Here is a 27,014-nt window from a genome sequence, read left to right as displayed (position 1 = left end):
TTGCCGCAGCTCCCTCTCGATTGAAAAAAAAAAAAAAATGTTTCAGATAAACCCCACCGTATTGAATTACCTTCGGGGATACTTTAAATAGGCTACAGCACAGTATCGCCGTCTGAGGTTAGCGCATGTATCACTCAGCTGGAGAACTGAGAGGGAGTGTGGCTCGGGGCCAAACCCAGTTGAGGGGAACGTGTGCGGGTGTGGGGGCCGGAGCCAACAACTTGAGCCGGAGCGCACAGATGTGAGGGCTCTGACGGATGTTTCTGCGACAGATGCTAACTTCTCTCAAGCATGTGCAGCTGCGCTGATGTGCACACGCGTGCCTTTTTGCGCTTTTGTGAGTGGTATTTGTTTGCAGAAAGTAATCTGTGAGGGATATTTGTTAGACTGTGAAATAATGGACTTTGGGTTGCGGTTTTGTCTCAGTCTGCAAGTTTCTCTACTCTAAAACTGGTCCCAATTAGATCTCTGGCTCCTCGCTAAAAGGGCGGAATGATGACGACGCTCTCAGGGAGATTTGATTTGCTACTTGATCAAAACATTAACAGCAAAAATGTACTACTGGCAGTCCAAAACTGTAAAAAAAAAAAAGGCCAAACCACCCAAAGATGCAACCCATTTGACATCTCACTGCCAGCAATCACTTTTACACAGCACAGAAGGACAACGGAGTAAACAATTGTGAGCAATTCCTGCTCCCCATTGAGTCAGAATGTGCACATGTGCGATGGTTGTAAGTGCAATCACAGATTCTGCTTCTGACTGTGCTTATCTGATTGTGGCTGTTCATTTAGGTGTCAGTGAATGCGCTTGCATGCATGCGCATTTGAAGATGACATTATTCGGCCCCTTTCTGTTTCAAGATGATGCAGTACTCTAAAGTAAAAGTTTGCACACCTTGTGAATTCTGTCACCTTTTGTCAAGGTAGCAACACAAACTTGGATATATTTTATCAGGATTTGAACAACACAAAGTAGTTTATAAAAGATAAAAGGTTTAGGAACTTTAGATTTTTTTGTAGTGTTCATTCAGCACCACTAACTCAGATACCACTAAATATCATCCAGTGTAGATTTTTTTTTTTTTTTTTTTTTCGATCAACAGGATTCACCTTTGTGGAATTTAATCTGCTCTATATAAGTGTACAATGTTTAATCCGCTGACCAAAGTGTACAAACTCCTTTTACAATAGCATAAAACAACAAAAAACAAAAACAAAATTGGATTATGATTATATTGAGTCAGCAGTATTGAATTGACAATATTAGCTGAAGTACCTTCCAAAAGTTATCCAGATCTAACATGATCCAAGGATATGTCTTGTTCACAGCTCTCTCTCTCTGGATAACCTCACACATTTAATGTCCAATTTAGTTTGGGACCCACTCTTCAGCTTCTGTTTTTTTTTTTTTTTTTTTTTTTGGAGAAACCTGGAGGTTTTGTGCCAAAACATACCTGGATTTGAAACTTTCCATAATGACCTTGGAAAAAAGTCTCCAGTAGTAAACCCAGAGCATCTTGCTGCCATCATCATGTTTTACTGTGAGTGTGTGTAATGATTGAGGAAAAGGACCCAGAATTCAGCCAGACCAGCAGAGGTTTCTTAAAAAAAGCTCTTTAATTACCAACTCAAAAAATGGGGAAAAATCCAAACAGATTGTAGAACAAAAAGATGACAAAAAATAAACTAACAAGCAGGGCAGACAAGGCAGGAACAGACCGGACAGACTGGCACAGGTTTCTGGAGGAAAAGGGGTCAAAAATCCAAAACACAAACTAACATACAGAATTGCAGGAGACTCACCCATACTCAACAGGACAACCTGGCACTGATGTCTGGTCTCAGCAGTTTATATGAAGGTGGAATCAGGTGAAACCGGTGAGAGGTGATTGCAGCAGGGGTGGAGTTAGGCAGGTGTGCAGAGTAAGTAATTAGACCAGACATCAGTGCCGAGGCTCAACACAGGAACAGATCACAAATACAAAACCTAAACTAAGAAGCATCTGAAGACATAACTAAAACAGTAAGCACAAACCTAAACAAGAATCCAAACCAGACAGAACTCAAAACAGCCAGATAACAAAAGACATGAAAGAGAAGGAAAACTAACACTAACAAACCATAACAGAACTCAGAATATTACAGTGTGAGGTTCTTTTGGTGATGTGAAACCATGTTTTTGTCCCAAATATGGTACTAGGAGTTATGGACAAAATGTTAAACTTTTGGGAGATATTCACCCAGAGCTATAGTTCGGAGGCTTGGCCACTAGTCTATTTTTGATAGAAAATAATTCAACCCTACCTCTTGGTTCAGACCTGTGGAGAGTATGAGTGATGGTTGTCACATCGAGAACACAGCCCTGAACTGATCAGTTTCAGTCTCTGAAGTTTATTACAGGGTGATTGAGAGGTGCTTCAGCTGCACTTATGCAACTAAGTTATTAAAAATTTTCAATTTTCATATTTTTTTATTCCAATAAATGTCTTTTTTTAAGTTGAACTATAAAAGATAAATGCCATATACGTATATGGAAAAAAAAAATCAGCAGTCTGATTTGATTACATCACAAACACAATTTTAAGGGGGGTGGGAGGTGTTTGCTTTTGAGAGCCACTGTGTGCTACTGTAACAAGTTTACCTCCTTTAGCAGCCTGATGAAAGCAACTTTCATTTCTCTCCTCTACTTTTCCTCCTCCTTCAGCCACTCCACTGCCATCAAAAGTGCATCAAGTCTTACGTCATGAGCAAGTAGCTCATTGCGGCGCTAATGATTACATTTTGTCCAGCTGTCTGATTAACGCAGTGACCATTAGGGCGCTACACCACACTTAAAATCCTCCCCCCACTGCCTTGGCACACAGAGTTTTATGGGCACAGGTGATAGAGTGTCACTGAGGTATAGCGCTGCACCACCCAAGGCCCTAATGATCATTAATAGCATATGCACTCCTTTTTACAACAGTGCAGCTCACAGAAAAAGCCAACAATTATATAAAATATCCTTCAAAAGGTGCAGTTAACTGACATATACTTTGGAGGGAGGAGCTAAAGATTGTGGCATTAGGCACCCAGACAGGAAACACAGCAGATTTTTACAGGGCAGGGGCACCTGAAGGTAATTACTTTTAACATCAGCTGAAGCCCGTAATAAACAATTACTTGGGTTACACTAACGCCGTGCCTCATAAACACAGCGGCTCCAAAGTACAACTGAGTTTTCAGTCTGTCTGCTGCCTGGACCAAAAAACTGCCTCATCGGGGAACAATGTTTGACAGTTTGGCAGTCACCCAACCGAGGATGAATAGGTTTCGCCTGCTCTCGTCGTACTTTATTTTATTAAAATTGTTTAAAGAGAAGGAAGGAATTGAGAAAGTAAATGAATGTTTTAAAGATTTGTAACAAACATAGAGGACAACACAGAAAAAGGGCCAGGAAAGTGGCATGACGGAAAAAGATAAATCTAAGGCTCAAATTGCTTTATCCGAGAGTATCGTCCACACATTAATGACAGGCCATGTGGTTTTCAGTATCCAGCGCAAGCGTTCTGTTCCTGTTCCCCCAAAAGGTCAATAAAACAAGTAGCATGGACTACACAACGCACTCATCAGGTCCCCCCATCCCCCCACCAACACACACACACACACACACACACACACACACACACACACACACACACACACACACACACACACACACACACACACGCACGCCATAGGCAAGTCCATTAAACATCCAAACATCACGTCGCCCTTTTTACGCCAACTCCTGGGCTCCTTTATGATCTGCACTGAATCATTTTTATTGTAAATGTGCTGAAATAGGCTCTGACTGGGTCCATTTAATGTGTTAAAATAGTTTGATCTAACTAGCTTTGGCTGCTTGTTCAGAGTCGTTGTCCTGCTGAAAAGCAAACCTCCACCCCAGTCTCCAGTCTTTGCAGCACTCAGCATCTCGTCCACTAAGTTTCCTTGTATTTAGCTTCATTCAGCTTTCCATCAACTCTAAACGCCTTTCCCCTCCCTGCTGAAGATACACATCCCCACAGAATGATACTGCAGCCATTATATATATATATATATATATATATATATATATATATATATATATATATATATATATATATACTTTGATCACAGGCCAAACGCTCTCAGGAAGACCAAATCACCGGACCACTGTATTCTCATCTGACAAATGCACCTTATTCCATGATTACCATATTCCCTGCTGGCTTTTGGCTGTGAGACACTGGATATTGCTTTATAAACGAACCCTGCTATAAAATTCTCGAAGACGTCGTCTCAGAGCTTAGTGCTCCGTTTCTTGGTCTTCATGATGCTGGTTGTTCACTAATGTTTCCTAAAAGTTCTCTGAGGCCTTCACATCTACTGAGATGAAATCACACAAACATGGACTCTTTGCTTATGAGATAGATTGAAAGGATACACTGTTTTCGATTCAGTGGTATCAGATTAAAGAGGGCAGAATATGAATTCACAATGCACTTTTCAAAAATTCTCTGTTGTTTCTATGGGGTGTTCGTGGTTGTATAAGAAGGTATTGAAATTTTTGAGTGATGTGCATACTGTTGCAAGGCACTCTAAGGCTGCACCGGAAATGTTCTAATTTGTTTGAACTCTTACAGTAAGGAAGGGGGTTCGAAAAGGAGCCTGTATGCTTCCTACCATAGTTCCTTTAGGATTGTGAGCTCGCAATGTCCCTTACTGGCACTGAGGAGCTATAAAAAAATCCCACAATATACATATAAGCACAGCCTATGTCACAGAATTGACAGAAAATGTCCAGAAAGAGGAGAACGCTCACTTTATAGTTCTTTTTGGGAAGGCTGTAGGCCCAGATTTGACTAGCATCATCCACGTGCATTTTAATGACGTCGGAGTTAAGGCTGTCCAAAAATCGTATCAGCAGTCTGAAGCTCCTTTCCTACCCACAATAGCGTTGATCTGTTGATCTCATGAAAGGTTAAGGAACAGGAGCTAGGATCTATAATTAGACCATTTCACGTGCAGCCTAAATCTCTTGCCCTCATCTTCTTTCTTCTTCACTTCTATGTTTTCAGTCTGGTTCCAGTAGCTTCAACTCTCTCTTTCTCTTTTCGTCTTCCTTTTGCCTGTGTTGCAGCTCTGAGCCCTGTCACACAGCAAAACTGGGTGGGGCCCAAAACGGAGCCAGGTGGAGGGAGATTAACATAAGCCTGGAGTCATTATGCCGTTCATGAGCCGTGTCCAAAGCAACAACTTTTATAGCACCTGTAACATACCAGCAAATCTGTCTAACACCTCTGACCAAATCAACACAGCAAAAATACACACATGTAAAAGAGTAATGTTGCTTCACTACGTCGGCATATAGTCTAGACATAATGGAAATAAAATCTACATTCTTTGGAGAGGTGCACAGATAAAAAAAATAAGTGACACATTTCTCATGTCAGACTTTTGTAACCTTTGACCTGTCGATACCAATTTTTTATAAAATAAGAATATATAAAAACAGCATTAAAAAGACCCTTTTCTAATCATTCTGCCATGAGTGATAGTTAAGTGGTTAATCAGGAATAAAGATAACATCATGTCAAAAAAGAGCTGGGTAGTCAGTGCAAAACAGGATTTTACAAATATTTTTTAAAAAACGACAAAATGTTCAGAGTTAGAATTTTGGGACAGTGGGAGAGTTGGACTGTTGCCTTGCAGCAAGAAGGTCCTGTGTTCAAACCTGGGGTCTGGTGCCTTTCTGCTAGGAGTTTGCATGTTCTCTCTATTCGCATGCTTAGGCTCTCTCAGGCTTCCTCCCCAGAAACATGACTATTATGTTAATTGGTCTATCTTAAACTGCCCTTCGGTGTGAGTGTGTGCATGTATGGTTGTTTGTCCTGTGTGTGTCTTTGTTGCCCTCTGATGTCCTGTCCAGCGTGTACCCCACCTCTCACCCAATTCAGGCATTTTGGTTATGGGCTAAAAGTCTTGCTCTCTCTCATGATCCACAGACATGTTGTCAGAGAAGGTTCTTATATCTATGTGCTTACTTCGAGGTAAAAAGGAAAAAAAAAATGCCTCAATAAATCTGAAATCAGCAAACATCCAGTCTTCATCACTCCATAACCATGTTGACACCAAAACGTATTGATGTCAGTGTGACCTGGTGGTGCTTAGTGTTCACTAAATAGAAAAAAAAGATAATATTTTGAGTTTTTGACCAGCCAGTCACAAGTCAGAAATGTTCATCAGCTGAATTTTATTCATGCATTTCAACTTTTTTGCTTTTTTCTAATATACATACACCATTGAGCAGGTTCTTTGGATCAGACTTTTTTGACAACGGGGGGATAAATTCTCACGAACAAACAGCAATAATGCTTACAGATTTTTCCAGACCCCGCTCTGCCTCTGCACACACACACACACACACCACCAACTCTGTTTTGTGCATCAGCCAATGCCCCGACTAAAAAAAATGAAATCCAATAAACCAAAATGCAGACCCCTATATTCAATTACAAGAATTTAGATGCTGAAGGAGAGCGTGCTCTGTCAATGGATATACAAATCACTTTATTGACAAGCATACAGCACTAATTGCAGCTTGTGTTATTATGCAATTTAACAGTATTTTACCACATTAATAGGAGCAGTGAGCAAAGCCAGGAAGGAAGTAGTAATCCACAGAAAGCGGAGATGTATATAATTAAATTATTTTCAAGTCACTGGTTGATAAGCAGACAAGAAAAAGGAAGAAGACCTCTTGTTGGTTGCAATGTTTTACCATAGACTTCTCATTAGGCACGGTCAAAGGGAGCCTTGTGGTGGGTTAGTCCCGACTTGGTGGCAAACTGCTGATAGTGAGAGGACAGGAATCATCATGTTCCCAGGAAAATTCAGGGGTTAAAGGGTCATCTGAACATTTTGTTTGACTATGTAAAGTTTAAAAGCATTAAAAGGAAGCATGTAAAAGTTAGTAAAGTGCTGAGAACAGGCTTAAATCGGAGGCAACTGGACTTTTGCTGAGTTTTTCTGAAAACATTTTGACATCGATCCATGAGTCTTTGTCAATTCTGGTGGCTCGCAATTGAGCAACCTTTCGCTGGAGCGAAATGTTTGAAACCTAGAGATAAGTATGCATTGCATTCAGTTATTTATACTCATTTATCAAAAAAAGTCAAGCTTTGGATCTGCTGATATTTATCTGGATTTTTTGTAAGCTATCTTTTAACAGGATTAGATTAATCCTAGCTACCCTTATTACAGTTAAAACAAACAAGAATGTAATGTTTCTGTTAAATTAATTTAGCAAAACAGCTAATCCTGTTTTCACACTCACTTAATAACACATTTCTACTCTAAGACTAACAGTCCCAGGAAGCAATCCTTTGAAAGCAATCAAACATTTGCTCAAAATGCAAAACTTGACTAATTCTGTTCTGTTTATACTCAGAAGTTGTAATTTTCAGGTTCCAAGTTTAAATCCAGATCAACTGAATCAGCTTGGAGAGTCAGAGGTTACTCACCAACTTTGATCTCAAAATCCAATATGGCTTCTTTCTATTTAAAAGTGTATGAAAGTTGCATTCCTAAGCTTATCTTTGTTTATAACTCATCAAATTGGTGGAAGATATATTATTGTAAACTATTCTTGACACGTTATTTTAATGGTTCATATACGTATATGACAGAGAACTTAATTGACATTTAGAATCTGATAGGGTCAAAATTCGTAAACAGTATGGATGAAGGGATAATTCCTGCTTTGGATTAAAGGTTAAGGATGGTGGTGGTGGTGGTGGTGGTGGAATGCTGTGTTGACTATCTTCTTGGCCAACTACAGGCTGCTTGGTATCAACTGAGCATCATTTCAATGCCACAGCCTATCAGAGTATTGTCACTGACCATGTCCACCCCTTCATGGACCAAGGAATGCCTTTTAAATTCGGCGGGTCCATCACGCAGTACCAAGTTGATAGCAAATACGAGTTGATGCTGTTTTTCCAATGGAGTTTATTTTCACATCATATTAACTTTCTCTTCATTGCCGCAGTCAACCAAAGATGGCCTGAATCACCTGTGCAGCTCGGCTATGAGCAAAACGATAAACAAAACTAAAACGAAGTACAGGTGTACATATAAAACATTAGAATTCCCCTGATCACACAACTGACTTGCATCTCATGATACAAACCAAACCTTTTTTAGATACCAGAATCTAGGGTATTGCTTTATACCAGGCTACAGTCGCTGAGCATGATAAATGTGGCTGCCATAGACATTACAATTAAAAGTCAGTTACCTAATATATATTTTTCTTTTGTTCTGGCATTGAAGCACGCACGCCCCAGATTTATTTCAACTTACGTTATATTACAGGTGACGCAATACGTTATTAACACAATAAAATAGTTTGAAAAGAAACGTCAAACTCACCGCTGCTCTCAATATTCAAGGAGAAGTTGGGGAGGGGGGTTGTAGCTGGAGTGGTGGTAGAGAGAGGCGTGGCTTGTCACTCATCTTGTTTTGGCCTACAGAAAGTGGCCCAACAGCACACCTAGTGGTGAGATAATAATAATAATAATAATAATAATAATAATAATAATAATAATAATAATAATAATAATAATAATAGTAGTAGTAGTAGTAGTAGTAGTAATAATAATAATAATTATAATAATACATTTTATTTAATAGGCGCCTTTCTGGACACTCAAGGTCACTGTACAAAAAGATAAAACACAATGTCAGAAACAAAGTCAAAACAGAATAAAAAACATTTAAGAAATACAAAGGCTGGTACAGGGAAATTGATAATAAAGAGATTAGGCAATCTTAAACAGATGAGTTTTGAGTTGTGATTTGAACTGGAGAATTGAGTCCATGTTTCTAATTCGGGGTGGTAGAGAGCTCCAGAGGCGGGGGGCAGAACGGCTGAATGCTCTGCTCCCCATGGTGGTGAGACGGGCGGAAGGGACAGACAGGTGTAAAGCAGAGGAGGATCTAAGAGCACGGGAGGGGGTGGGAACATGCAGGAGGCCTGACAGATATGGGGGTGGGGGGGAAGGTGAAGGGCCTTGAATGTCACCATGAGAATTTTGTATTGAATGCAGAACTGCACGGGGAGCCAGTGGAGCTTTTAGAGGACTGGGGTGATGTGGTGGATAGAGGGAGTCCTTGTTATAATGTGAGATTAGCTTATTGCTTCTCTAAAGCATCCAATGTGGTCAAGACATCTCTGTATGCTTCATTAATGTCAAAGTGTTACTGACAATGATATATATATATATATATATATATATATATATATATATATATATATATATATATATATATATATATATATATATATATATATGGCATAAGGGTAGTGAATGTTAAGGGAACTGCAACTGTTGTCACTTCACTTGACGCTGACTGTGAACCCCCCAGGGGAGCTTCAGAAGAAAGGTCTTACCAGTTCTGTGGTACTTGCGACCCTTTATTAATACATTGTACTCATCTTCTGACATCTACCTCGAGCAAGAGAACGGACAATGCCCAAAAGCTCAGATCCTCTCTAAGCTGGTTTGTTGGGTGTGACAATGTGTTTGCTGTGCTCCAAACAAATCTCAGGATGACACAGCACTTTCAGGACGCAAAGGAACAAGACATTCGTCAAATGGATGTGCAGCACCTGTGTGATGATACTTTGTTAATATGGACCTAAAACAGTCGGAAATGTTTCTGACACATTTTTGAATGTTAAAAAGAAAAACTGGTTTTAAAGACAGAAGTAGGCCCATTCCAGCCCTAGCGAGGTGTACCTAAGAAAGCTGCTGGTGACTGAATGATCTCTGTTGTGCAGGCACTTCTAACGACATTATTATTATAACCACTATGTCTTTTTGTTAAGCGCTTAAAGTAACCTGAGAAAACAAAGAAATTAACTAACTGTGGGGCTGACATGACGAGAGATTTTCTCAAACCCAGAAATGGAGCAAATAGCTCATGGAGGCGGAAATGCGGATGATCTACCAAAAGACTGGGACATGTGGTCAGGGTCAAGGGTCAACTCACCCCCATATCCACTTCCCACGCACTGCAGCACACAGGAAGCCCAAATCACCGGACCAAGTCTCATCAACACTTGTGCACGCACACATGCAGATATGAACAAGTGAAAAACATTTCTTGGCAGCTCCTCCAGGGCTGACCTGTTGATATTCTCCGCGCAGAAACCATGCTCTATGCGCAGTGATGAGCGGCTCCTGGAACTCGTAAAGCTAAGGCCACCCAAAGCGAGAGCAAAGTTGAGGCGGGGGCTGGGGGTCTGCAATGGCCTTAAGGCGGCTCTACACTGGCCAACTGTCATGTCCCGTGACCTGACCTACCAGACCTGAAATTGCACACAAATACACAAACACACAGGAGGAGGATGACCCAGTACTGCTAGGGCAACAGATTCTCTTACCGGCGCTAAACAACTTCTGCAAAGCGTTTTAATGTGCTAAAATTGATAGATTGAAAAGTTGATACTACAGTTTCCCTTAGAGTATTTCTGGTTAAAAAAAGGGGAGAAAGATATTTTTTGACAGATTAGCAGGTTAATGAGGAAGAGATCAAATTTCCAACATGCTGTAAATTTTCCTGGCTGAGTTTCAGTGTTACAGGTGGCACAGAGGATCGTTCCTCCTTGGACAGTCATGCAAATTTCCAATGAGGTGAATGAGGAAGTGCACCTGTTAACTGGGGTAAACTCTGCTATTTATTTGCACATTGTTTTTCTGGACTTCACGGATGGACTTTTTCCTTGAAGGACTAACGTTCACGATTTAGTCGCACAGCATAGCAACGGTTTAGGCTGGGTTTCAAATAAACAGACAATTTAAAGTCCGCTTTGGGTTAATAGCAAGCTAAGGAAATGAGGGGTGAGTAAGGGACCTCTTATGAGAAGCTCCTGTGTTTCAGAAGTTACCAAATGAATGACAAATATTCTTTTAGGTCACAAAAACATTTCTAAATGGTTCCTTTCAAGCAAAACTTTTTTGCCTTTTCAGACTTAGCAAACAGAGATTGTTGTTGGACAGAGTGCTGATTATGCAGCATGTGTTTAGTACAGAAAGATGGTGGGGGGATGTTAGATGAAATAACAGTGTGGGGACTGTTTAAAATCCCATCCCAAGCACAAAGTTTCATTAATAAGAGAGGGTCTGGTCATGAACTTGTGGACCGGTCAAATAATGACAACATTTATACCCCTGCAACGAAAAAAACTTCATCTACGCCTCAAAGTAGCTACTGAAGGCAATTTGTTACGTTCCTACTGATTTTGTTAATGTGCTCTTTTCAGGGCTGTGTTGATGTAACTTATCTGGAGCTTGGCAGATCTGTGGCGCTGTGTGCAACACCAGATGTGCTGGGCACCTGTAGCGTGCTGTCAACACTGAAGAGAGGACCCGGCCGCACGCAGGACAGTGGACCTTGTCCGAGCAGACACAGATGCACAGGGTCACACAGGCCGGCCATTGTGTGCACTCCATTTATGCACAGACACACACTCATCCACGAGCGCACACACCTGGGAACAGAGGCAGCAGCAAAGTGCCACAGTGTTGAACTGAGTCAGAGAGCCAGCTGCTGTCTTGCTGTTACAGGGATCCACCAGTATACCAGTTTATACTGGCCGTAAATCTGTAGCGGTCAGCCAGAGGCTGCCTTATTAACCCTGAATGCCCCTGACATGTAGGGTGGCCACGAATAGGTAATCATCTCATCACTGCAAAACAAGCATTTTAGCTTCTTTTGACTCTTTGTTTTTTGAGTTATGAATCATTCGGGCTCAAATTCGGATGAGCTCATGTCGTGACTCCAGAAACCAGACAATTTAGCAGATTAAATATCCAATTTGACCTTCAAGGACTTTGTGATAAGAAGCTTGTCATCAATGATTTCCCATTGATGGCTCAATGGGAAATAATTCTCATATTTGGAAAGCTAAAATCTGTTGCCATTTCAATTTGTTTACATTTTTGCAAAAAAGGAAGTTGTGCCGTGTTGTTGACCATCCTCTTTCCTTCTGTATTTCTTGGTGCAGCGCCACAACAGGCAAGGGGTTGAACAGTTTGAATAAAAGGTTTAGCTCCACTGACAAGGTGCAGCGTGAAAGCAAACCGCACCAGCTGAAAATCATACTGGTACACCTGACACAAAGTGCTAGTTATTCTAAGTTAGATAAAAGGTCAAATAAAGTGCATTGACGGTATTAAAAGTAAGGGTTTGTTTGATCTTGAATTCAAGATAAATTAACATCAAAAGAGAAACACAAATATTATTTGTACACAACAGCACGAACTACTGTTGAGTCTTGTTCTTGTAATTAGCTAAATTAGCACCACATGACATATGGTTAAGAGTGCTTTGAAAACAATACAAAAATATCTTTTCTAATCCTTTCATCATTTATCAGCAAGTCACATTTTTCGAGTTAGACTGGGTGCTGATGATTACATTTGCAACTCTTCAAATGCACAAAGTGAGGAGGCTTACTATTTATGGTTGAAGACGCAATGCCAATAAAACACTGGTAGAAAACTATTTTAGAAAAAAGTTAGAATTAAAATACCTGATCAAATCAGCACTGATAGCATCACGGTAACTGTAGGCCTTTGAAACATTCAGTGATGAGCGTGAAAACTGGTTGTTCAAGCCAACGTAACAAGATAAAGATAAAAGAATGACAAAAGCAATATAATAAACACTAATCTGTTAAATGTGGGGCTGACAATGGTAGAGAGGAACAGAGGTGTAAATGTGATCAGAGGTCAATGTCGTGATTAATCGCTAAATTCTTTGGCAATGTGGCATTTGCAACGTGAAGATAAGACATTCTTACAGAGCTAAATGCTCAGTTTAAAAATTCAGATGTCAGATAGCCCCCTCCTTCCTTGCCCTTCCCTCTTCTCCACTCTTGATCTCTCCACTTTGATTTATTCATTTTCTATGTTGGCGAGCCAGACAGGACAATGGCGTCTTTCATAACAGAGACAGCATTCCCACTACCAGCACCCTGCGGCCCCCCCAGAGTTCCTCATCCACCATGCCGATTTGAAGTGACCTGGTCATGAGTGACTGGTCCTACACCAGAAGGGACCACAGAGGAATATAGATAGTATATTTCAAATGGATTACTTTAGATCCTAGCATCGCAATGTTAGAACAAACCGATCTATATAGCTGCAAGAATGGTGCACTTTTAGTCATGTTTACAACAAGTATAAAATAGCCGAACTACGGTAAGCAGCTGTTAGAATTTTAATTTTATTAGGATTTTTTTTAAACAAAATTCATACTTTTTATTGCTTTAACAAAATATGCTGCTTTGATAGAGATGTTACAGTTTTCTGACACCTGACAAATTTTGATATTCAGGCTGTTTCAGTACATTTAAACTGGTGGGTTTATCTTCTGAGACAAAAAGACAAAAAAATAAAAATATAAATAAATAATAAAAAAATATAAATAAATAAATAAATATTAATGTAAAGATTCCTAAAAAATCTGACAAATACAATAGAAATGTGTGAATTTTAAGTAACAATTTGACAAAACAGCTATTGTGGGAGAAAAATATGGAATATAAAAAGAAAGACAAGCGTTGGAGGGACTGAGAACAGGGGATTGCTGGCACATGAGAAGTGTGGTGGTGGTGGGGAGAGTGGGGACCAGGGGTCATTTAGCCTCCCCCTGTACTTGCTCTCTGAGGTACATGCATGGTGGTTGACTGCACAGTTAAGATTCATGGTTAGAAAGAGAGCCTTTCTCTTCTCTAGACCCCCACCCCCCTACCCCACCCCGCCACCCAGCTAATGCAATTCAAAAAATTAGTATAATTATGCTCCATATTGCAGATTGAGGAGGCAATGTGGCCCATGGGATGTGGACAGGGAGAGTGAGCCAGCGTGGGTATTTGCTGACGGGAATAAGTAATTTATCGGATTCTTTTGCCATTTATGCAAGTGCATTCTTGCATTTATGACATTAAGTCTAATCGAATAAAGCGGTCCTGGAATGCTGCATTGCTCTCAAAATGAGATTCTGCTAATGTGAAAATGACTCCTCCTTCCTCTGCCCCTGTGGTCTTCCTATTAACCGCATGCATTTGGTTGCCATCACAGAACAACCTGTCTGAGCCATCTGATTTGGTGCATTTGCTGCATCGTCCCTTGATCTTGGTGCCAGTTCTATCCTCAATGCCATCTTCAAATTTACTGAAAAACATGTTAGCACTTTCACGAGGGCCGCTCCATCAAATGAGAGATTCGTAAGACCCTCAAATAGAATTGACAAAAAAAAAAGTTTTATCGTCTGTTGTTCTTGACTTTGAACTCAAAATGGTATGAGTTTTTGGGTAATGGGATAAGATAAAGATGGCTTTGATATTAAAATGCAAGTTGGTTGCATAAATACATGAACAGAAAAATTAAATTCAAAGTTCAAAACAAATCAAGAAAAACTACAACACTACAAAGGTTTAAGCTTTCAAAGAAACACACATGGTAACTGCATATTAGTTAATTTAGGCTACACTAGCTAATCTGTTTATTTAACTTGAGTCCATTAACTATTTTATCACATTTTTGCAGGATTGATTTTTATGTCGCAAGTTTAGGACAAAAAAGTATTCAGCTTGCCATCGAAATGCAAAACTAGGCAAATATAAGACATCAAAAGAGATGGGTTTTCAGTCAAACACAGGAATGTCATTTGTTCAGGTCTACAAATTGTAACTTATTATAGCAATAAAAAAATGTAACATTATCTTTTAATATTCTTTATAGTGAGGTAGCCAGCACATTCGGCAACCAATCATAGGTGAGTATTGGTCCCAGTGCTGTCCTGTTTTGTTGTACTGAAAGACCAAAGAGCGAGATGAAAGCAGAAAATATTTTTTTATCAAAAGCGATCTGATGAAAAGCTAAAACAAACTTACATAAACTTAAAGCATACAAAGAAAGAGAAGCAAACAGGACAAAATACAAAAATTTGAGGTATGAAGAGAGAAAAATACAGCAAAGACTGGCTGAAAACCAGGTTCTAGAAGGATGATTGCTGGAGTGGGAGCAGGTCAACCAGTTAACTAAAAGTAAGACAGCTTTTGGGGAGCATAAACTAAGGCTGGCTTCACACTGACTACGGTCCGTGTCCGATCCACGCAAAATGTGCCTAGCAGTAGTCCACACTGGATACGTGTAGCATCCGTCAATGCATCCAGACAGCCTCCACACCTTCATTTTGAAATACGCTGGATCCGCTTTACACTTCCTGTGTCTGACTTCCTGTCTGATGCATGTGGTTTTTAGTGATTTATGTCTTTTGCTCCATCATCCGTCAAAAATAGACGACCCGTATTTCTGATAGTTGACGGAGGAGGGCTGTCTGCCGTGCCGCAGCACCATGGAGCCATTGGGAATTACTTAAATTTGTGACAGAGAGAAAAACACATGGATGGCGTAGTCTGTGTGAATTAATGGTAATGCCTCGTTTACACAGAGTACGTTCCGTTTCAATTCCATCGTCCATCGCAAAATGTGCCGTACGGCAATTCACACTGGATGCATTTAAAATAATCTGTTAATGCCTCCATCGTCAGCAGAGGGAAATGGACTCCCGAGAGCACGAGTTTATGGAAGAGTACCAAATTCATACAGGAGTGGAGAGTTCACATAGTAATAGCCATGAATACATAGAGCTGCACACAAACAAAGGCGAAACTTTCCTTGTCCGACCACATTCTGCCCTTTTGTTTAAGTTGTTGGGATTGCATGTCTCTTATTTTGAAAAGCACCAGATATGCTTGACTTCCTGTCAGGCTCAATCTGTTTTTTGTAACTTGAGGCATGGGTATTCTTAGTTAATTTTTTTTTTATAACACTCATCGCTGTTAGGTGCTAAAATAACTGAAGGTTTTAGAATTATACTTCAAATTATTAGTCTTTGAAAAAGGAAATAATTATATAATGGCATCTGTTATTGAAAAGAAGCACAGCAAATGTGTGCAGAAGGCTTTGAAAAACAAAAACTACTTCTATTTATTTTTCTGCCAGATTGTAATAAAACAAAGAAGTAAACTATTGGTGGTTCACTTATGTATTCCAGATGAAGTAGTAACTTGGAAGTATGGAGAAATCTCACAATGTCCATGGCAATTGTGAGTAGAATTGTGGCAAAATCAGTAATTAACACTAAGTAAATCCATCCATCCATTATCTATGCCTGCTTATCCTTGCCTGGTTTTGGGGGTGGTTGCTTGAGAAGCGGGGATACAACCTGGGCATCTCACCAGTCCAACACAGGGCAACATACGTACATGCAGGACACACCTAAGGCAATTTCCACAGCACAATTAACCTAACAGTCATGTTTTGTGAACAGGAAGAATTGGCCAAGCTAAGGTTCGAACTCAAGCCTTCTTGCTTTTAGACATCATGTGAAATCATGCTGGTTTGAGTTGAACATAACCAGAATACTGGGACCTACTTAAAAAAAAAAATCCATGGAAACTTTTACATCAGTCAGTGCATTTTCCTTTTTTAGAGTGTAGCCAAAAGCTATTTGAGCTATTCCTCCAAGGCAAAACCAGATCATACGTTTTCACAGTGTGCTTCAACATAGTTTGGAGCCCTAATCGGCCATTATGCATCAACAGTCATCAAAGGATTGGGGAACGGGAGAGCAGAATGAAAACACATTTTCGATTCTACCTAAATAACTGCACTGCGAAACCATATGTGACATAAAACCATCCAGATTCACAGGAGATATTGAGAATGTTGATTATGATAATTTTGTGCATGTAACAATATGACCTTCAAGAGCACTTCAGGAAGATCTCTTCTCCTTCAAGCCATCCGCCAGACCCCACCCTACAGAAACGGGGGAATCAGTGGGAAGGCGGAAGAACATCATTTGATCCCTGCTCCAGAGAGCGCGGGCCTACACATCATGTATATCCTGTTTGGGAGAGCAACCGTTTGAAACTCAACTCACTGGTCCCAACGGCATTATCAAAGACGGATACAAGACAAGAGCAGCGGAGAGGAAGAGTCCGGAAGCCGGTGACTGCTTTTTATGATCAGAGATGCAGAATTAGTAACCAAGATACTCAAAACAAAGTTTTTGAAGAAGATGAAAAGCTTCATTTTATTTAAATATCACTTAAAAAAAATTAGTGTAAATAAAGGGAAGTTCTCAGGAGCCACAAGCTCACATCCTCCCACTCTGATCATATATTCAGCTGTATTTTTAGGGAAAACCGGGTCAAATAACAGATGATGCATAGATTTCGCCTGCTTTTTTTTCATTATTTGTGTTTCATATGTATAACAAAGTCAGTCCAAAGGACTAACACAAACTGACAGAAAAAGACAATTTAAGATACAGTTAGACTAATAGGCAGAGCAAGTGGCTTAAAAACGGGGAACTAATTTAATTCAGAGAGCAGATAAAAGGCCTCAGACAAAAAAGATAATGGAAATATTAGATTACTGCCAGAAACCATTAAATCTGAACGCCTAGTTTGGAAACAAAAACGACAAATAAATTAATGTAAGTTTAGTTAAGACCTGCTAAAGAGTTTTAAAAAAAAATTCCACTGAAAAAGGTAAAAAAAAAAAAGCTTAATGTGTAAAAGTTTTACAAATAAAAAAAAAGCTATGTGAAGTATGTTCAAAGTAATTTCTAAAAATATTATAAAAAGCTTTCACAATAATTATTGAGTCCTGGTAATATGCTTCAGTTGCACCAAAAAAACCACTTGTGTATAGTTTAACTACTTTGCCCTGAAAAGGGGTCTGAGGGAACATTTTCACTGGAGATTTGCTGGCAGTGCAGAGTAATAAAAAGTTTTGTGACCAAAATGAAAAAAAAAAAAAAAAAAAAAAAAGACTGTCAACGATGTCGGGACACATAACGTTGACTGTTAATCAGTCATGGAGTGGAGGGATGTGGCTCCCTCAGGAAGCAATTAGCTGTGTTGGACCAGTCGCTAATAAAACACTTGGGTCACAAGCTACCCAAAGCCCAGCCAGGCCGGGGGGACCCACCGTGCACTTTGTGGTTTTATATGTGTGTGTGATCATGTGTCTGTCTACTGGAGTCTAACAGGTAGTCAGGGAACGCCTCTGGTAGCGACTAGTCAAGATTGAGATGCTGTTACAGGAACCTCCCAGGACTACTTTCAAAAGCATCAAATATTAAGCCCGTTTTGAAACCCTCATAAGCAGTGAGCTGTCTCGCGAGGCTCATAATTATTTTCTGTTCATCCAAATGTTAGCATAGTTCAGCACAAGCAGCTATGATCAGTGGTGGAGGCTATGCCACAGCTTTATTACACTGGTATATGTCTCTCAAGAGCAAATGTGTTTTTTTTATCCCAACTCCTAATGAAAAAAAAAGATTTTATAAACTCAAATGAGATTACATAAGAGAGCTGAATTTTATTATTTGACTAGGATTATTCCCTCATGCACCCTGACCTGTATGAGAACATTTAAAAATAAATGAAACTAAATTGCACACCTATTTTAACATAACATATACTTTTAGCGGTGCGGTTTACATTAATTTTATAGGAAGTGATAGGAGTGCAGCTCAACGTAGCAACTGTGATTTTTGAAAAAAGAACAGTGATTTGATGACATAAGATTTTTTTTACCCCCATCCCCCACTGATTAAATGTACACAGAATGAAGGTAGGATTTTCAATTTTTTTCAAATTAATAATTTGTTTTACTCAAATAATATCAAAGCTGTACATGAGATCTGATGTCGGTATAAAAGTTTGAGTTAATTGATTCTTTCCATGCCAGCATGTTTGCAAAACAACACGTTCCAATAATAATCCAATTAGGAAGCAAAACTCATTCTGAGAAGCATATATGGGCATGTTCATCGTCGTTCACATCTATATTCCATATTCCTGACAGAGTAAGAATTTAATGACATATTGATAATATTATTTAGTTTAATATAGTCTGTTTTTCCAGGCTGTCTAAAGACATAAATTAACAATTTTTGTATGCGCACTTCAAATGAGTAAAATGTCCAGAGTTCAATTTCTGTGCAAATCAACTCAGAGAGATTAACTGATTGACAGAACAAGAACAGATAGTACTGAAATGTATACTGCTCGAAAAATAAAGGGAACACTTGAAGTTATAAGTGTTCCCTTTATTTTTTTGAGCAGTACATTTTGAACATTTAGAGTAAAGCCTAAACCCAACTTCCTCTATACGTGGGCCTTTGAGCTTTTGACTGCAGTGTAGAGGAGTGCAGAAAATACCAATCAAGAGGAACTAAAAAAACGTGTGGAGGGTTAAACTACAACATTAGATTTAAGTAAGAATCAAGGCCCTGGTAGAACTTAGGCAACAGACATAACAAACAAAGCAAATGTAGCAAACAAAGCACATGAAATACTTCTTCATATTCTCACACTTGGAGACAGGTGGATTCAGAAGAAAATACGTGTATGGAAAAAAGACAGAGAGAAAGAATGAGGGGGAGGATGTAAGTAGATGCACATTGAAAAGCTGTGCCAAGGAGGGACTTCTCTGCGTGCTTAATGCCCAGCTGAGCTTCTCTTCTTTATGGACCTTTCACAGCAGACTAAGGTCATCTACCGCGATCTCCAGGACCGCCGTGACAGACAAAGCTGGATCGAGGCATATCTGCAAAGGCAGTAAGGATGGTAAAGGTGTCTTTTGAAATGGCTAAATCCGCTATATGGTATTTTGAGCCAATCAGAGATGGACAGGTTTTGTTGAAACCCTCATAAGCTGTGAGCTGTCTCGCGAGACTCATAATTATTTTCTGTTCATCCAAATCAGAGATGGACAGGTTGTGCCTTGGATTATTGTCCTGCTGTATAACCCAAGCACATTTAACTTAAGGCCACAAACCAATGTCCAGACAGTCTCTGGAGTCAATGAGGTCCTGAAGCACCAAAGTACACACAAATCCTCACACTTCTCACCATGTTTGACTGTTTGTTGCGTTTTACATTTAGCTGTGGAAAAACCTCCCCAAGTATTCCACTTTTATTTCAAAAGCATATTTATCCAAAAAAAATTTGAGGATATTCAGGGGGGTTTCAGCAAATGTGAGACAGGCACTTATGTTATTTTATCAGCAATCTCTTTATTATTGTTGAATCAAGGATGCTGACCTTAACTGAGACAATTAAGGCATGCAATGCTTTAGATGCTGTTCGGGGTTTTGAGGCCCCTGGTGGAGTCTTTAATTTTTTCTAGGAATAACTTTGGTAGGCCAACCATTCCTGGCAATGCTTGCCATGGATGTTCCATGGCATCACTATTTAAGGATAATTGCTCTACTGGTTTACTTGAGTCACAGAGCTGTAGAAATGGCTTTAAAACACAATTCCAGACTGACATATGATGTAGATTTTTTTAAAAGGGGAAAAAGGTAGGACAATTACTTTGGATTATAGGCATGGTGTGTTGCTTTTTGAAATGTTTTAGTCTACTTCATGTTGTCAGACAGGTTCTCTTAAAGTGGTTTTCCTAATTCTGTGGGCCTGGCAGTAGTCACTCCTTGGTGCTGCTGAGGAAACTGAACTCCCAACAAGTAAAGTTAATCCCAGTTAAATGAGCAATGACGGGGATTATGTACCAAGCACATACTGATTTTTATTTCATGACACTGTATCTGCACTTCCTGTTGGGTTGCAGGTGATGGATAGTTTGTTTTAAACTGCTTTGCAAGATCCTTTGTTTGCAGCCTGAGCCTCGTTGGGATAGCAGCCCTGCTATTAAAACTTTAAAGTTGATTTCTTTCAGTCCCCCATGCTAGGGCAGTTCACATGTCATGGGCAAGCTGCCACTGTTGCTACCAGGCTGGTCCCCGCTGAACAAAAGACCCCAGCTATGCAGCCACCACAATAATCTATCACAACAGTCTAATCATAAATGTTTAGACTAGAACATGCTCCAACCAGCTGGAGGAACTTTCACGCTCTCTCACACGTAACGGGCAGCACGCTGTACTGTGGCGTCTCTGCATGTAGGACCTGTGGGGAATGGCCCCACCAGATGTCGCTGTGGAGCTCTATGTTCGCAATAATCAGTTGGACATGATCGCTCTTTATAGAGTAGTATTCTAAAAAAGACAGATTCCCTCACCAAGAAAATTCTGTCATAAACATTTGTGTCTATATATCTAAGTCTTCCAGAAAACCGACAAGCTCAGTAGGCTAAATCGTCTTGAGACGCCTTGATATCGGGGCCGGCCCACCAATGTTAAAATGTTTAAATAATGAACATCTGAAATCGCAGTGCGCGTGCCCAACACGCTCTCAGTAGATAGCCGTGGGGCACAAATACTACGGCCCCTAGCTCGGATCGTCCGATAAAAATACTTGAATTGCACATGTTACGCTTACGTTCTGTTGGAAAGTGTGCGACCATCTAGGCAAGGCAAATTTATTTGTATAGCACATTTCAGTACAAGTCAATACAAAGTGCTTTACATGAATAAAACGTTGGAAAATAAAAATAGAATAAAAGCAAGTGAAAAAACTGTTGGAACAAAATGTAGGAACATTTTAACAAAATAAAACATAGGAATGTGGAAACTAAAAGCAAATGTTAATCTAGCATTGGTTGACCTTGCTGGCTCATTGAAAGATTGATGTCAATATTTTCTTTTCTATAAATGAACATTATGAGTGAGCCTTTATTTATAATTTGATGTATAAAAATGTAATTACATTTATCTTATCTAAAATGTATTTTCTAGTGTGTTGGTTTCTGCTTACTTTAAAATTGATCAAAGTTAGGTTGTATGCATCAAAAAAAAAAAATGTGTTGCTACTAATAGGTGTTGAGTTTTTGTGCCCCACTTAACTTATCATGCCAAAGATGCCACAGACGCTGTATTGTCGACACACTCTTTCAGACCTCTTCAAGTCTCCACAATTAAAAAGACTGTGCACAATTGGGCTAATTTAGATTTTAGATTTAAAGTCTTGGTCACATTTTAGTCTGCTGTGAAGGATGAATTAGGAGGTTTCTAAGATGTTAGGAAATGTCAGCTACAATGGCACCTTTTTTTTTAAGATAAGTCAATCTTTCAGTACCAGGCATTCAGTTTAATCATGTTAATATGCACTAATCAGATCTCTGACAGATTGGCCTCCCACCACTGAGAGAGATCAGTGGAGCTTCAAAGAAGGTTTTTTAGACAACAAAGAGAAAGAAGAAGAAATAAACACTGAAATTTTATAGTTTGATTGAAAATAAAAGACATTACTAACCAAACCAATACTATATAATAAATAAACAAATAATACAATGGAAAGAAAGCTAACTAAGTCATTTTGAAATGATTTGTCAAATAGTTAATCAAATTAACAAAAAGCAAAAACAGTTTTGCTGTATTTTGAAGTGGGTTGGGGTAAACCTTGTATTTGTAAATGCTTAGCAAAATATCGTCGCTCCATTAATATAAGTTCCCAGAGATTTCTTTGTCTGATAAATCCTTAAACAATATTTTGACATATTTTTTATTATAGCCTTTATACAACAAATCTATATAATCCTTATAACATGCAAACATGTTCTCCAGCCTAACCTCTTAGTTTGTCTTAGAATAGTCCAGTTCTGTTTTTTTAAGGAAGGCAACAATCAGACCGAACCACTGGTTTGGAAGGTGTGTGAATAAATAGAGACATTAGTAAAATTAGATTAGGTGTTTGACATGTCAAGGAATGTCTTAGTGGTAAATTCAAATGATTAGTGACAAACACGAAGCGATTGGACGCACGGAATAAATGCAATTAGTGACACCGAGCGCACAAAGGGAATAACAAAATTAAATCTGATTCTAATCAGGCCAAACTGAGCGTAATGTAAATTTGGAGTCTTCCAGGAATAGTTCATAAATAAAATTGAAAAATGTTGAATTCAAAGGAGCTGGTGCTCATGAGGACTGATGGATTTTTTTTTTTTTGGTTCCCACATCTGATGTCAATTTAAAATGTTTTTTTTTCTTCTTTTTTTCTGTTTGGCAGACTCATTGAGTGACGTGCTGGTGCTGATGAACTACAAGCAATTACTTTATTTGTTTGCAGTTGTTTAAACAGCACAACTCAGTCTTCAGTGGCTACTCGTTTCCAGTGCTCCGCATAATTTGGCTAATAGTTCCAATCTGTAACAAAGTGGGGATGTGTTTGTATCTCTCAGCTGAAGTGTGAAGCCATTTGTAGTGAGAAAACATTTATGTGTGTTGTATTGTGCACAGAAACCGAGGTGTGTCTGTGGAGCAGATTTTCACACACTGTGTGGTCTTGCCTCAAGAGGTGAGGAGAAGAACCTCTCCCTTTGTAAACAGAGAGACAACTGGAAACAGTGTAAGTACAACTTTTACCATGAGAATGACTCAACGCAAAGTAAAAAAAAAAAAAAAAGAGCAAAAAATCACAGAATTGGTCTCTGCTCTATCAGACCTGTGGGAGCCAATGACAGGTCAGAGACTCCCAAGAAGGTGGGATTATGAGTCAGCAAACATGAGCTAGCTGGAAACCCCTTTGCTAACAGTCAAATGATTTCAAAAGAAAAACAGGGAAACAATGTGAGATCTGATGGTAGGAGCGTCAGGGAAACGGGGATGACCCAAAGAGCACTGAGGGCACAGCAACCTGGAGGATCTATCTAGGGAATTAATCTACATCTTTGATTTTTTTTTAATAACCAGATTAGATCAGATTCACCTCACCATTCCTCCCAGCAGACCCACATGTAAGCACATTTTGTCTTTCTTCCTGCTATTACTCAGCCCTTCCTCTGTAGCAGGTGCACCTTCAAACTCTGAAAAGCTGACTAAAGACCCTCTGCCCTGCCTAACATGCAAGACAAGCCCGACGTTCACTTTTTATCTGTACACAAGAGCTGGAGGCAAATAATTTCCTCCTTCGTCTTTTCCTCGAAAAGTCAGCGTAAAGTGAAAATGGTAAATTGTCAAATTTATTGCAACCCAACAATTCCCACAAAATGAATGTAGTGGAAGCATTTTCCTATTTATACTTTTTAGGTTGATGAGTTTATTTAAACCCTTTAATTAGAAATCCACAACTTCCTCTTTACCTGATTAAAAAAAAAAAAAAAAAACAACATAACATGGATGGGCATTTATTTAGCTACTGGTCAATAGGCTGGATGAGGACTGAAGATTAAGATTAGCATTGATCTTTATAAATCAGGAAATGGTCACATAATAATCACCACTGTCCTAAAAATGCCATTATCTGTTTTTAAAGCAGCAGTTAAAACAACTGGAACTGCGACAAACAAGGCAGGAAGACAATCTAAGTATATACTTGTATTGCCACCAGTAAATGAGTAGGGTTGTAAGTGAGGTAAAAAATAAATAAATCCCAAAAGCTAATTTTAAAGAAATCCTGCACAGTGTGCCATTTTGGAGCAGTTAAGTGTCTATAACATCATTATATGGTATTTGCCTACCATCTTGAAGATTGGGAAGTATGGCAGTAAAAACGCCTTTCCTGTCCTACCATGATAAACGGAAATGTGTGCTATTTGCTAAACTCTACTGAGATTAAACTGGAACTGAGAACCTTGGTCAGACGATACTAAGATTGTGCTTTCCGGCAATAATCACTTGAGAAGGGTCTCTTATTTTTTTCCTTTTTATTAACTCAGTCAGAAACTGAAAATGAGTCATCATTTGGTCATGGGGTGATAATCTAAAACATATGGCAAAATCAACAATAACAGGCTTTCAGCAGACCTTCTTTCATGGACAAGTCAGTCCCAAAACCTGAATCCTATAGAAAACCAGTTCTGTCAGCTGAACGTAGTAAAATTAAGAGCAAATTTACAACTCTGAAGCTATTGGGGAAGAAAGAAAAGGTCAAATTCTCTCTATGCTCCAACCGGAAATGTTAAAGGAGAAGAAAAAGTGCTGTCCTATTGACTAGAGGTGGTTGCACAATGTTTTATGGACAACATATATAAATAGGTGCCAGGAACTTAAAAGACAGAAAAAAAAGATATATATTTTTAAAATCTGATAAAGGATATTTTCTCCACTAAACAGGAACTGATAAATGCTTTTCTTAAGTTGGAGATGACGCCAACTACGATAAAAACAATCTATATTAAGGCTTCTTTACCCATCATTCCCAAAAAGTGTGGAAGGCCTGTCAGTTCTCATATTAAAACATGTTTATTACACACATTTATATATTTCAACCCCAGGGAACTCTTTAAAAATTGTACTCTTTAGACAATATTACTGCACAAAACTGGAGAGCAAAGAAACTCCTCCATCTTACCACAGCTGCCAGTTTGAAACCTTTAGCTAATTTTATTAAGTACAGGAATTTCCCAGTAAAAATGATCTTAATCTAAACACGATAAATACAAGCTAATCAGTCAAGCTGTACATTAGATGGATTGTTGTCATGCTCAATAAACATGTTAAAGGTAGTTTTATTTAACTTGAATGTATTTGTCTCAATCTAAAATCCTTGTTTTGCTGCAAAAAGGACTGTCTTACACATGTATTTTACAACCAGAAGCATGCACACGAATAAAAAAAAGAATATAAAACTCATGTAACACTTTGAATTCTTACTAAACTAAACTGCTCTGTTGTTTTTACCTCTTGTTGTACTCCTAATATCCTTAGTATAGTCCTTATAATTAGTTTCAGTCCCTATAAATCTGCTTTAGCTTTTTTCTACAGTTGTTGAAACTAAAGAAAAATTATAGTCTTGGCACCGGCCGCACATGCTCTGGTCTATGCAAGTCTGATTGAAAAAACACCTCCAACAGCAGCCGCCTAATTGTTTGGCAGGCAGACGGGCAGCCGGTGCAGAGGAACTGTAATGTTCATTATAAACGCAACAAAACCAGACATTTCGCCTGTCTTCTTTGCTGTTTACCATTTGAGAGACACTGTTAAGTGTCATGCACTGTGTAGAATTTTTTTTTTTTTTTACAGAAACAGAAAATGTTAGACTGTTTTTGCAAGAAATGATGCATGCGACAGGTTAGATTGCCGAATGTTAAGTGACATCCCCATTTGACTTGTGAGTCTCTGCAGTTGCTAAAACTATACTGTAATGCAAATGTGCAGCTTTGCATCCTATTTTGCATTCAAAACTTCCCAGTTTGCCGTGGCAGCTGGACTGTGCATGTGTCGCACGAGCACGAAAGGCAGAGTGATAGCTTTGAATAAGCAAATAAGTTCAGTTTACCTCTTTACATTTTTCCATATTACCTAGGACTTTTTTCAATGCAAAGTGGCCCAATTGGAGTGATGCTTATCACGTTACTTTGGTCGCTGTAAAAATAGGGAAATGAACGGCGTGGACATGACAGTTAACCGGCACTGGTGAGGATGGTTCACTTCCTCATTCTCCTGGAGTTCAGTTTGGTTGTTTGCATGTATTCCTTTCTCAGACAATACTTAAGAGTGAAAGGTGTCAAAAAAGAAGTAGGCGAACTTTTAAAGCAAATATACACGTCTGTACTACACTAAGATAAGTTATTTTATTCTACCTCCCCCGAGAACACAGTAAATTATATTCCTCCTTTTGTTTGTGCTGTTTTCTAAACATAAAATCCTTACAGAGCCCATCCATCCTTTTCTTACCTCAGCTCCCTCCCCTCCCTAGTTGTGTCCTAGGGAGGTGAAATCCAAACCGGAGTGCAGAGAGCTCTCTCAACTCCTCAACCTCTCAACACATCCTCAGCACTACCCTTTGAAAATAAACCACACCGGCAAGCCCCCCCCCCCCCTCCGTTTCATGCTCTCGCCTCATATGTGAGCACACATGCCGCACACTCCACTGGGAGCTCTTTGGAGACTTCCCCGCTGCAGTTCCAGGAAGCAGATGTGAGAATGGCGGCAATCAGGCGTGATGCTTCTCAAGGCAATGTGCAGACCATAACTCTCACTGCAAAGACATGGAAGTGAGATGAGAAA

At 39.3% G+C, this 27,014-nt stretch overlaps 1 long non-coding RNA gene across 1 annotated transcript in view; it reads right to left on the bottom strand.

Annotated features, from left to right (window-relative positions):
• Positions 1-27,014, bottom strand: part of LOC118566445 — a 56,993-nt gene that overhangs the window by 13,439 nt on the left and 16,540 nt on the right. The window contains exon 2 of the long non-coding RNA XR_004933016.1: positions 8,439-8,559. This is a non-coding gene — a long non-coding RNA (uncharacterized LOC118566445). The remainder of the gene's footprint in view (positions 1-8,438; positions 8,560-27,014) is intronic.

Source organism: Fundulus heteroclitus, chromosome 16, assembly GCF_011125445.2.
Source record: "Fundulus heteroclitus isolate FHET01 chromosome 16, MU-UCD_Fhet_4.1, whole genome shotgun sequence".
Classification (NCBI taxonomy): Eukaryota; Metazoa; Chordata; class Actinopteri; order Cyprinodontiformes; family Fundulidae; genus Fundulus; species Fundulus heteroclitus.
The sequence above is the reverse complement of the archived record's forward strand: the minus strand, read 5'-3'. Positions and strand labels throughout refer to the sequence as shown.